Genomic DNA, 13847 nt, shown 5'->3' on the forward strand with positions numbered 1-13847 from the left:
ATAATCTGAATTACACATACCTGTTGAAATTTAAGAAAATGAAAGCTAGGTGATGGAAGACAATTGGACTTTGGATGATGGGAAGGCAGCATAAACAAATGTCAAAATAACCTAGAGATGTTTTCTCTGAACATATGTACCCTGATTTATCAATGTCACCCCATTAAAATTAATTAAAAAATGAAAGCTAGCTGGCTTTCAGCATTCACAAGGGACTGCACATCAATGTTCTATAATCTTTACTGTGTTCCTCAATTCCTCCCACAACTACCTTCATCTAGATGTTATTGTCTTTTACTGGGAATATAGCTACCATCTCCCAGCTGACCTCTCTCACTTCAGGTTAGCTTAAGAAATTAATAATTTCCATTATTCACATCAAACCCTGATGGTTATTACTCTTTCAGTAATGTGCTATATCAAATTCACTATAATAATAAAATATTTCTCTAGCTTGAGTTACAAAGTCTAGCTCATTGTCTGTTACTAGCAAATGGCCGCATAACAGGGTGTTTCAATCTATGTATTTTATATTAAGTCTTTTATAAAATGTATTCATTAAATTTACATTGGTTAACTTCTTAATCAGCATAGCTAATTATTTGGTTAGCCTCAGAACCTTGACAGTGTTAACTTAAGTAAAACACCAAATGAAAAGAATTGTTTAAAGAAACATCACTTTATTAATCAAATATAAACTAATTCTTAGAAAAACAACAAATAATACAATCACTGTTTCTGATTTCAAAAGCTGGCTATTAAAAAACAAAAATGGGACCCTGGCCGGTTGGCTCAGCGGTAGAGCATCGGCCTGGCGTGCAGGGGACCCGGGTTCGATTCCCAGCCAGGGCACATAGGAGAAGCGCCCATTTGCTTCTCCACCCCCCCTCCTTCCTCTCTGTCTCTCTCTTCCCCTTCTGCAGCCAAGGCTCCATTGGAGCAAAGATGGCCCGGGCGCTGGGGATGGCTCTTTGGCCTCTGCCCCAGGTGCTAGAGTGGCTCTGGTCGCCGCAGAGCGATGCCCTCTGGTGGGCATGCCGGGTGGATCCCGGCGGGGCGCATGCGGGAGTCTGTCTGACTGTCTCTCCCCGTTTCCAGCTTCAGAAAAATACAAATAATAATAATAATAATAATAATAATAATAATAAATAAATAAATAAAATAAAATAAAAAAAACAAAAATGGGGCCCTGGCCAGTTGGCTCAGTATTAGAGCATTGACCCAGTGTGTGATGTCCTGGGTTTGATTCCCAGTTAGGGAACAAAGGAGAAGCACCTTTCTGCTTCTCCACCCTTTCCCCCTCTTACTTCTTTCTCTCTTTATCTCTCCATCTCTGTCTCTCTTTTCTTTCTCTCCTGCAGCCATTGCTCAGTTGGAGAGAGTTGGCCCCAGGTGCTGAAGATGCCTCCATGGTCTCCACCTCAGGTGCTAAGAAGAGCTCAGTTGCTGAGCAACAGAGTAATGCCCCAGAGCATTGCCTCCTAGTGGGCTTGCTGAGTGGATCCCAGTTGGGACACATACAGGAATCTGTCCTAACCTCTGTTTCCCCTTCTCTCACTGAATAATAATAAAAAAAATCATAAAAAACAAAAGAGGGAAAGAAGAAGTACTATAGGAACAATAGGCTCAGGACTTTTGAAAATCTACTCCTGCAGAAAGAATCAGAATACCAGTATCCCTTCAAAATATAAAAGCATTTTCAAAACTGGAAGTTTACCTAAGATTTGCAGCAATCTGAGGAGAGTGCATGCAACAAAAATGGCTAAATTTCTGTAAGGACAGCAAGCTTGCAAGCATGTTTTTTTTTGTTTTTTTTTTTGCATTTTTCCGAATCTGGAAACGGGGTGGCAGTCAGACAGACTCCCGCATGCTCCTGACCAGGATCCACCCGGGATGCCCACCAGGGAGCGATGCTCTGCCCCTCTGGGGCGTCGCTCTGTTGCATCCAGAGCCATTCTAGCACCTGAGGCAGAGGCCACAGAGCCATCCTCAGTGCCCAGGCCATCTTTGCTCCAATGGAGCCTCCACTGCGGGAGGGGAAGTGAGAGACAGAGAGGAAGGAGGGGGGAGGGGTGGAGAAGCAGATGGGCGCTTCTCCTGTGTGCCCTGGCCAGGAATCGAACCTGGGACTCCTGCACGCCAGGCCGATGCTCTACCACTGAGCCAACCGGCCAGGGCGCATTTTTTTTAATGCAATGATAGGAGAGGAGGCAGAAACATACTTCTGCATGTGCTCTGATGGGGATTCACCTGGCAAGCCCACTATGGGGTGATGCTGTGCCCATCTTGGGCATTGTTTCGTTGCTCAGCAACCAAACTCTTCTTAGTGCTTGAGGTGGAGGCCATGAAGCCATCATCAGTGCCTGGAGCCAACTCACTACAATCAAGCAATGGCTGCAGGAGGGGAAGAGAGAGAGAGAGAGAGAGAGAGAGAGAGAGAGAGATACGCTAGAGGGGAGGGGTGGAGAAGCAAATGGGTGCTTCTCCTTTGTGCCCTGACTGGGAATTGAACCCAGGACATCCACATGCCTGGCTGATGCTCTACCACTGAGCTGACCTGCCAGGGCCAAGCTTGCAAGCATTTAACTTGCCATATTCCCATTCCCCAATTTCAAGCTCTGTGAGAGCATTACAAGCAAGCAGGCTGGCAACCAGGGTGGTCATGATAACCAGCAGTGTAGCAGCCATTGCAGGGGTGGGGTGGATGTGAAGTTTTCAAACAACCTCATCTTCAGAGAATTGTCATTATTTGATTTGTCCTGCAGTTCCCTCAAAAATCCCCATTCACAACACTAGTCCTTATGGGCCTAACTCAGAGCCCATTCAGTGATAAAAGCCCCTCAAGTGCTTCTGTTAAAAAAAATAATCTTGGCTATTGTTGAACATAACACCACAGCTTCCTGAGAGAAAACCAGATGAGGCAAAGAAGAGTCCAATCAAAAAAAACATAAAAGGAAAATTTGGGGAATGAGATTCCCATAAAAGGCTTTGAAAAGATCCAATATATTCCAAAGAATAGAGTCATCATTTGCAAAGTGTGGTCCAGAAATTGCACAAGGCAAAAATTATATTCATAATAATAGTAAGACATTAGCTTTTTTGCTCTCATTTTCTCTTTAGTGTACAGTGGGGTTTTTCAGTGTCTGTGTGATATGTCATACAATATTGAATGCAAAGGTGGGCAGGAAAATCCAGCTGTCCTGTATTAATTAGGCCAGACACTAAGTGGATTTAAAAACTATAAAACAATATAATTCTTGTGTGTGTGTGTGTGTGTGTGTGTGTGTGTGTGTGTGTGTGTGTGTATATATATATATTTAGAGGGGGAAAGAGAGAGAAAGAAAGAGGAGGGAGAAGTGGGAGGCATCAACTCGTAGCAGTTGCTTCTCATATGTGCCTTGACCAGGCAAGCCCAGGGTATCTAATCAGTGACCTCAGCATTCCAGGTTGACAGTTTATCAGCTGCACCACCACAGGTCAGACTGTCAAGATTTTTTTTGAAAATAGAGTTATTTTTCACAAAAATGTTATTTTGTTCAGGTATAATTGGTTTTGTATTGTTATTTAAAAATATTTACAAACTGCTTACAAAAATTAGGGGATATTTTCAAAATGAATATGTAGCAATAAAATACCAATTTTTGAGAGCGGTATCTATCAGTTGACATTTTTAACAGAATAAATATTAATAAAGGCAAGCCACATATATGTTTTTTAAGGACCTCAATAATATTTAAATGTGTTAAGCAATCTTGAGACCAAAATGTTTAAGAATGCAGTAAGATAGCATATACGTTTATAAGCATAAAGTGTATGTGTTATTCATACCTACGGAGCCTGAGTCTCGTCAGAGCCCGTCTCACGCCCGTTGCTTTTGTATCTTTGTCTGCTAAGGAAAGAGTGAAGTTGAAATAGTTTAACATAAATTGAGCGCTCATGTGATTACATTTTAATCACCATATAATAATTGACGTGGAGCTTAACAGTGATCTTTGGTTTTATTATTGTTTTTTTTTTTAAAGTACTTGTAAATAACCCTCAAGTGTTTAGTACCTAGAATATCATAGAATCTACCACAATGCTACATTCGTGAAAATAATTAAAAAAAAACTAGTATGTCAGACCAAAATTTTCTTAAAACGGCCCAAAATTGCAATTGTAACAGGGATGTCAACCATTTAAGGTAATTACACACGGGTTAATTTCCATCTTGGTTTATATTAAAAGGAATATGCCATATTTGATGCCAATTTCCTTATAATTTTCTAGGTCTAATTTATTTATTTATTTATTTGTTTATTTATTTATTTATTATATTTTTCTGAAGTTGGAAACAGGGAGGCAGTCAGACAGACTCCTGCATGTGCCCGACTGGGATCCACCTGGCATGCCCACCAGGGGGCAATACTCTGCCCAACTAGGGCATGGCTCTGCTGCAATCAGAGCCATTCTAGCGCCTGAGACAGGGGCCACGGAGCCATCCTCAGCTCCCGGGCCAACTTTGCTCCAATGGAGCCTTTGCTGCGTGGGGGGAAGAAAGAGATAGAGAGGAAGAAGAGGGGGAGGGGTGGAGAAGCAGATGGGGGCTTCTCCTGTGTGCCCTGGCCAGGAATCGAACCCGGGACTCCCACACACCAGGCCAACTCTCTACCACTGAGCCAACCAGCCAGGGCCTGATTCCTTTTTTTACTAGACATATGTGAATTTCTAAAACAGTATATAAAAATTTTAGTGGTTATTTGTAAATATTCATCATAATTGCCTGCTTTCTTTGGAAATAAAGTGTAAAAACACACATAGCTGTCCAGCCTAAAGCATGTCTAATAGAGTCTAAAGCATTGCCATGAATGATGATGAACTACAAAGGGTGGTTCAGAAATTCAGACACTAATACCTGAAGCACACTGTATAGTGTGCTAAAGGGGTTAGTTCATTTGGTAGTGGGCCTAGAAAATGTGATGTTTAGATTAATTATTCAAAAGCTCCCAGTAAAGATTAGAAATACATAACACAACAATGAAATAAAATGCTGGCTTGTTTCCTTCCAACTTGGTGCCTGGGCTTGGATCTTCACATACAATCCACAGAATTTTACAAAGCTTGGACCAGGGGTAGTCAACCTTTTTATACCTACCGCCCACTTTTGTATCTCTGTTAGTAGTAAAATTTTCTAACCACCCACTGGTTCCACAGTAATGGTGATTTATAAAGTAAGGAAGTAACTTTACTTTATAAAATGTATAAAGCAGAGTTACAGCAAGTTAAAACATATAATAATAATTACTTACCAAGTACTTTATGTCAGATTTTCGCTAAGTTTGGCAGAATAAATCTTTCTAAAACAACTTACTATAGTTAAACCTATCTTTTTATTTATACTTTAGTTGCTCTGCTACCGCCCACCATGAAAGCTGGAACTCCCACTAATGGGTGGTAGGGATCAGGTTGACTACCACTGGCTTGGACTGACCCAAGTACAGGGATACCTCAAGTTTGTTTGTGTCTGAGATGTAAGATGGCTTCATTTTCATATTATATGAGTCAGGTAAGTCTCAGGAGGCATAGATTTTATTTTTTGATGATGAAGTTGCCAAATAAGGAAGGTGACAGTTCTCTGCTAGTGGGAGTCAGCCACTTATCACTCCGCTCTAGAACCATTCCTGCTCACTTCCCCCTGCACTCTTGTGTATTCTGGGTATTTTGAGGCAGTCCTTGTATGGAATGTTTCTAGATATTCTTCACTAAATTAATTAAGACTTTTCAACAGCAAGGTATAAGACTTCTAATGTAATCATTCTCTAATTTAATGGTAGAAATTAGAAATATAAACCATTTGTGAACAAAATTCCCAGAAATCTTGAAATATGTTTCTGCACATTCTGGAAAAAAAAATCAGAGAACCACTCACACAACAGTAAGCAAGTTCAAGTTATGCCTTAGTGGCAGTGTTCCTACTATAAGAGTGTGCAGTTTATGAGGCATGGAGCTAATATGGGTTAGGCAACACAATCTTGCTAAGCAACTATTAAGATTGTGACACCACTGTTTGGCCTCTTCAGCTTGAAAAGATGAACATAGTGTTGTGAACAAAAGTACATTTCAGGATTAGCTGAAATCAAATGAAGTTCCTACAACAACACTCTATACTAATCAATTCACAGGTCCTCTTCAAAAGTAGCAAGAGTGGCCCTGGCCGGTTGGCTCAGTGGTAGAGCGTCGGCCTGGCGTGCAGAAGTCCCCGGTTCGATTCCCGGCCAGGGCACACAGGAGAAGCGCCCATTTGCTTCTCCACCCCCCCCTTCCTCTCTGTCTCTCTCTTTCCCTCCCGCAGCGAGGCTCCATTGGAGCAAAAGATGGCCCGGGCACTGGGGATGGCTCCTTGGCCTCTGCCCCAGGCGCTAGAGTGGCTCTGGTGGCAACAGAGCGATGCCCCGAAGGGGCAGAGCATCGCCCCCTGGTGGGCAGAGCGTCGCCCCCTGGTGGGCGTGCCAGGTGGATCCCGGTATGGCGCATGCGGGAGTCTATCTGACTGTCTCTCCCTGTTTCCAGCTTCAGAAAAAGAAAAAAAAAAAAAAGTAGCAAGAGCAATTTTATTGCATGTTAAACATTTGGAAGATGTATTCATTGAAGTCCCCCCTGCCCTCTGCCTAGTCTTTGACTTGAACCAAGGGTGGTGCCAGTTACCATTGCAGTTTTTTCTATTCCTAGCATAAAGAGCTTCCACACAAGAGTGGGACTCCCCACTATGGGGTGAATGGGCAAAGTACAAGTGGTTCTTTTAGGTCCAGTGAGTCAGCTTTCTGCTTCTTCCAATAGTATCACCTCAGTCCTACAGTAGAGTTAAAATGAAGAAAAGAACACAGATAGGGAGCAAAGTCACCCAAGATTAATATAGTAAATTGTAGTTTTTCACTTACTTTCCTTCAAGTGTTTACATGACTCTGTGCCAACATGTATAAAAGTTGATTTCCAAATCTTATTTAAGAAGAGCAACAATTTGTCATAAAAAGTTTGATTTTTTTTCCTCCCTCAAAGCAGTTAACAGTTTTAATCCTATACACAGCAACTTTTCCATAAATAAGCCCTAATAATATTTATGAGAGAGACTTGCAAAGGATTCTGAGATGTGATATGTGTCAGCTCTATGTGGTTAATCTTTAATTATTTAAATGTGGGAAATTTAGATATTTATAAGAAACCATACCATTTCTTTCATATGACTTTAAATCTGGATCTTTCAGTGGCCAAGCACAAAGGTAAAGCCAGTGCTTCTATATCTACAGAAGAAGGCATATGAGGAAATGTAAAATAAGGTCACTAATCTTAAGGGAGATGCAGCATCATGGGTTTACAATTTTCCAGGTCACTAAATTTCATAATTTACAGAAGAAATAAAGACCAATTAGAAGTTCCTCTAATAACTGATCTAGAATTTTGACCAACACAGTCAACTAACTTGTAGCTGGACTTATATTGAATATTATTCACCAATTTTCAACCTACTACACTGTCAGAGGTAGATTAAAAATCATGAGCGTAGTATTTTGCAGCTCTTACCATTAATGAATGAGGTCTACTTTGCTTGAATCTGGGCTAGTTATATGACTTGCTTTGGTCAATAGAACATAACATAAATGATATGATTTAGCAGCAGTTACTTTTTTTTGAAAGAACTTTATTTTTAAGAGCAGTTTTATATTTACAGCAAAGTTGAGAGGAATCCACAAAGACTTCTCATATACTATTTGATCACACACAAGCACAGCCTCCCCATTACCAATAACGCTCAGAATGGTACGCTTTTTACCAGGATAAACCTACAATGACACCTCATAAACACCCAAAGATCATAGTTTACTTTATGATTGACTCTTGCTAGTGTATATTCTATGAGTCTGGACAAAAGTATTATGGCATATACCCATCATTATAATATCATACAGAGTATTTTGAGTGTCCCTTAAATCGTCTGCCCTTTACCTATTTATTCTTCTCATCCAACCACTGGCAATCACTAATCTTTTTACTTTCTCCATGATTTTACACTTTCCAGAAAGTCATACAGTTTTATTACATACTGTATAGCCTTTTTTAGATTGGCTTCTTTCACTTATTAATGTGCATTTAAGGTTCTTCTATGTCTTTTCATGGCTTAATATATTATTATTATTATTTGACAGAGAGAGAGTCAGAGAGAGGGATAGATAGGGACAGACTGAAATGAGAGAGATGAGAAGCATCAATCATCAGTTTTTCATTGTGGCACCTTAGTTGTTCATTGATTGCTTTCTCATATGTGCCTTAACTGTGGGGCTACAGCAGACTGAATAACCCCTTGCTCAAGCCAGCGACCTTGTGTCCAAGCTGGTGTGTTTTGCTCAAACCAGATGAGCCCATGCTCAAGCTGGTGACCTCGGGGTCTCGAACCTGGGTCCTCCACATCTCAGTTTGATGCTCTATCCACTGCGCTACCGCCTGGTCAGGCAATAGCTCACTATTATTATTTTTATTTTATTTTATTTTATTTTATTTTATTTTATTTTATTTTATTTTATTTTATTTTATTTTTTGGTATTTTTCTAAAGCTGGAAACGGGGAGAGACAGTCAGACAGACTCCCGCATGCGCCCGACCGGGATCCACCCGGCACGCCCACCAGGGGCAACGCTCTGCCCACCAGGGGGCGATGCTCTGCCCCTCCGGGCGTCGCTCTGTTGCAACCAGAGCCACTCTAGCGCCTGAGGCAGAGGCCACAGAGCCATCCTCAGCACCCGGGCAAACTTTGCTCCAGTGGAGCCACGGCTGCGGGAGGGGAAGAGAGAGACAGAGAAGAAGGAGAGGGGGAGGGGTGGAGAAGCAGATGGGTGCTTCTCCTGTGTGCCCTGGCCGGGAATCGAACCCGGGACTTCTGCATGCCAAGCCAACGCTTTACCACTGAGCCAACCGGCCAGGGCCTCATTATTTTTAAGCACTGCATAATATTCCATTGTTTGGATGTAATCCAGTGTATTTTTCTATTTACCCACTGAAGGGCATCTTGATTGCTTCCAGGTTTCAGCAATTATTAAGCTGCTCTAAGTAAATGTTATAAATGCTAATGTGCAGGTTTTGTGTGGCACAAGTTTTCAACTCTTTTGGGTATATACAAACTATTGTATCACATAGTTAAGAATATGTTTAGTTGTGTAAGAAAATTCCAAAATGTCTCCCAAAGTGGCTATATCATTTTGCATTTCCACCAGCAATGTATGAGTCCCTGTTGCCCCACAACCATCTCAGCATTTACTGTTGTCAGCATTACAGATTTTGGCTATTCTAATAGGAGTATAGTTGTAGCTCATTGTGGTTTTAATTTTTATCTCCCTGATGACATAACATAAATCATCTTTTTATATACTTATTTGCCAGCTATATATCTTTTTTGATAATGTGTCTATTAAAGTCTTTAGTCTGGTTTTTTTTTTATTGTGTTGTTAGTCTTTCTTATTGTTGAATTTGAGTTATCTATTTTGTTAACAGTCCTTTATCATATATGGGTTTTTTTGCAAATATTTACTACCAGTCTGTGGCTTGTCTTCTAATTTTATTGACGTTGTATTTTGTAGATCAAAAGTTTTTAACTGTAATGAAGTTTAGCTTATTAATTATTTATTTTATAGATCTTTTTTTGGTCTTATATTTAAAAAGTTATTATCATACCCAAGGTCATCTAGATTTTCTCCTATGTTATCTTCTGGGAGATTTGTAGTTTTGAATCTTACATTTAAATTCATGATCCATTTTGAGTTGTTTTTAAGATTGTAAGGTCTGTGATCTGTTGAATTTTCTACATAGATGATTATGTCATCCATTAAAAAAAGATTTTTATTTCTTTTTTCTTAATCTGTATACCTTTTCTTGTCTTATTGCATTAGCAAAAACTTCCAGTACAATGTTGAAAGGAGTGGTGAGATTATGATTGCATTGTGCCTGACCTTAGTAGAAAAGCTTTGAGCTTCTCATCAATTATAACATTAGCTGTAGTTCTTTTTGAAATCAAATTAACATTTATCAAATCAACAGAATTTTCTTCTATTTCTGGTTTACTGAAAGTTTTTATGATGGCAGTACTTTAGATTTTTGTCAAATGGTTTTCTGCATTTTTTATAAGATCCTTTGATTTTTATTTTTTATTCTGTTGTTATGGTGGATTACATAAATTGATTTTAAAATATTGAGCCAGCTTTGCAGGCTGAGATATATCCCACTTGTTCACTTTTTATGCATTGTTTCATTCAATTTTCTAATATTGTTGATTTTCTAATTCCCTTCGTTTTTCATCTATGTTCAGGAGAGAAATTAGTCTATAGGTTTCTTTTCTTGTAATGTCTTTGCCTGATTTTGGTATTATGGAAATGCTGGTCTCATAGGATGAGTTAGGAAGTATCAGTTCTGCTTCTATCCCCTGAAGGAGACTGTAGAGAATCAGTACAATTTCTTTCTTAAGTGCTTGGTAGAATTCACCAGTCAACTCATCTGGGCCTGGTTCTTTCTGTTTTGAAGTGTTATTAATTATAGATTTATTTACTTTCATAGATATAAGCATATTCAGAATGTCTATTTCTTCTTGCATTTGTTTTGACAGATTGTATCCTGCAAGGCTGTTCATGTGTCAATGTGAAATGTAAAGCAAGTTAATAAAGAAGGATGAAAACAATGAGTCATCCTTTGAGAACTGCGTTTTATGCCCAATATTTTGTCTTTGGGCCATTACCAGTAACTACCTACTAGGGAATATAGCTGGGTATAAAGTTAATTCAAGGTTTTTAATGTTTACTGAGTTCTCATAAAATATCATTAAGACATGAAATAAAGGAGCAGGTTACCAATTTATAGGCAGTCTTCATTTATATAACACTTTCAGAAAAATGAAATTTTCAGTTATGTTAGACTATAAGAGACAATTCAAAGGACTGAGATTTTATTTTTATTGTATCTTACAAAAATAATAAATACAACTGTACCTAACAACAACAACAACAAAAATCCAGGCAGGGAGGAGAAAAAGAAAAGCAAAGAAAAAGAGGAGGAGACAGAAAACATAAAATTCAACAGTAAAAATAAATCCAAATGTATTGGTCACTGTGAGATGTGTACAAGAATACATATTACAGCAATGAAGTATGAAAAACTAGAAATATTCTAATGTCTATGAGTGAGGGATGAATAAACATTGAGTAGATTTATACAATGAAATACTACATTGCTGTTAAAATGAATCGCTTAGAGATAAAAATATTAATAAAGGTTTTTTTTTATTATGATTAACCTTTTATTATGAAGACAAAATGAATGCCATTTTGCATAAAGAATTTCTGTATTGGGTCAGGGGAATTCACCTGCTAAATGTTACCACCCAGCTCTCCCTGCCTCTGTTCCAGCTAAGTCCCTACTTGCTACATTCATCTCAAGGTCAACAGAAGTAGCAGAGGTTTCTGACCCTAGAGCCAGGCTGGTTGGCCAGCAAATTAGGGTTCCTGAATGCCCACTGGGTCAGGGTCAGCTTGTCTTCTACCCTGGTCAGTTGTCCAGAATTTGGAGCTGTGGTAGGTAGCCAGAGTTGGAGCAGATATTGTGTTGAGCCTATATGACGTGTATGGCCTCCACAGTATTATGTTCTTGTAGGTCATGGGGAAGGCCAGGGCAGTGGTAGCAGAGTGGTTCACCACTATGGTATAGTATAGCAGCACAGGACCTTGAAGAACACCGAGTGCAGTTTAGTTGTAGCAAACAACAGGTAGAAAGTATATACTGAGGTCAAAGAAGAGGTTGTCATTAGCCTTGATGCCATAGTATTCCAATGACATTCTGCAACAGCACTTGACACCTGTGTTCACTTGATATAGCCCTCAACAACATTCAACCATGGGTGATGTCCCCTGAAACAGATTGCTCTTTTCTGGGGATGCATACACTTCTCTCAGGAAGAGATCAGGCCAGACCTCACTGATGTGACTCAGCAGGGCCACTACATCAAGTTCTGACAGCAAGCACTGTATCAAGGACAGTGTGGATGGCTACTATGGGGGCACTTTTCAGGCATTGGCCCATTTAATTGAGGCTATCAACTTTGTGGCCACAGAGTCACTCATAGTATTATTTTACTATCCTTTTAATTTGCATGATATGTGTCATGATTTCCTTGCTTTCATTTCTGATGTTAGTGATTTGTGTTCTCTCTCTGTCTCTCTTTTAGTTAGCTTGTATAGAGGCTTATTGATTTTCTTGATCCTTTCAGCAAACCATCCTTTGGCTTCATTGATTTTTTTTCTATTAATTTACAGTTTTCATATTTAGTTTTGTTCTGATTCTTATTATGTCTTTATTTCTGTTTACTTACTTTGGGTTAAATTTGCTGTTTTTATTTCTAGATTCCTTGGTAGAAGCTTAGATTATTGATATTAGAAGTTTCTTCTTTTCTAATGTTTGAATTCAGTGCTATATATATTATATTTTCATCTAAGTACTGTTTTCACTGAAGTCGGCTGGAGTGGAGTTTTTCCCTTCTCCTAAGTGAAAGACTAGAGCCGACTGATGTTAGATGTATTCCTTCCCCCATGTCATTAGGCTGTGGTCATCCTCCAGAGAGTTGTTTATGCTTAACTGTTTTCTACTGAGAGAAGACTTGGTTCAGAAGAACACTGTACTCTGGCATTTTTCAAAATGATTCTTTACCCCCTCCCTCTGCCAGATGCATGAAGGAATTATTCTCTGCTATTTATTATGCAACACTGGTCTCACTCCTGGAGATAAATCTCACAAAATTGAGGGGGTTCCCATATGACTGATTCCCCCTGGAGTTTTTGACTGTTAGATGTGGCTGCATTGAGCTTCCAGTAATAATCAGTTATAACAACATTGGTTCCCAGGGCAGCTTCTGCTCATAAGTCTCTGCTGTGGTAAAATGTTATTCTCTATATCTACCTGTCTGTCTCTCTAATCTTGGGGAGAGCAGTTTGCCCTGTGTCATCACTTCTCTTTTGGAGTCTAGAAAATTGTGGACTTTTCAGTTCATTCAGCTTTTTACTTATTATTAGGATGGAGTGATGGCTTCCAAGCTCCTCAAATGCAGAATGGGAAACTGGAAGTACAGCTTAGAATTTTGACCTCTTGAAAGATGGCCTTGAAGTTGCTCTGGTGAAAAAAACCCCCAAGAATTAGAGGCCCCATGGGAATAGAGATGCAGGCATATTAGCTGCTCAGTCCAACCACAAGGTGACCCCTAACCAATCCCCCTCCCAGATGAATACAACAGATAAGTCAGTTCAGGCAAACCAGCAGAAGAATGGCCCTACCCACCCAAAGAACTTTGAGAAATAAGAAATCGTTGCTTTGAAGCTATGAGGTATTGATTTATAATACAGACAACTGAAAGTTATACTGATACCAATAAATGGAACATAATAGGTAATGGATATATTCTGATAGGTCTGTCTTTTGATTGAATAAGAACATTACTTAAAAAGTATATTAAAAAATAGTCATTGCTAAGGGATACTGAAACCTCATATATTTCTACACTTGATCTTAGCCAAAAGGCCGAGAAGTGATGAAACTTCATATATTTCTAAACCTTATAGGAGTCATTAGGACAATCTATTGTACTATTTTTCTTTTTTCAGTTTTATTTAGGTATAATTGAAAAATAATATTGTACTATATATATTTGAAGTATATAAATAATGACTTGATTTACATGTGAATGGAATAACACCCATCATCTCATCTCATATATTTATTTTTTGGTGACAACTCTGTTATAAAATTTCAAATATGTAATATAGTCTTATCAACTATAGTTACCATGTT

At 39.1% G+C, this 13847-nt stretch overlaps 1 pseudogene; it reads right to left on the minus strand.

The window, feature by feature from the left end:
• Positions 1–13461: 13461 nt before the first annotated feature.
• Positions 13462–13589, minus strand: LOC136390097 (U2 spliceosomal RNA; annotated as a pseudogene).
• Between the last annotated feature and the right edge of the window lie 258 nt (positions 13590–13847).

The sequence above is a fragment of the Saccopteryx leptura genome, chromosome 1 (assembly GCF_036850995.1).
Source record: "Saccopteryx leptura isolate mSacLep1 chromosome 1, mSacLep1_pri_phased_curated, whole genome shotgun sequence".
Classification (NCBI taxonomy): domain Eukaryota; kingdom Metazoa; phylum Chordata; class Mammalia; order Chiroptera; family Emballonuridae; genus Saccopteryx; species Saccopteryx leptura.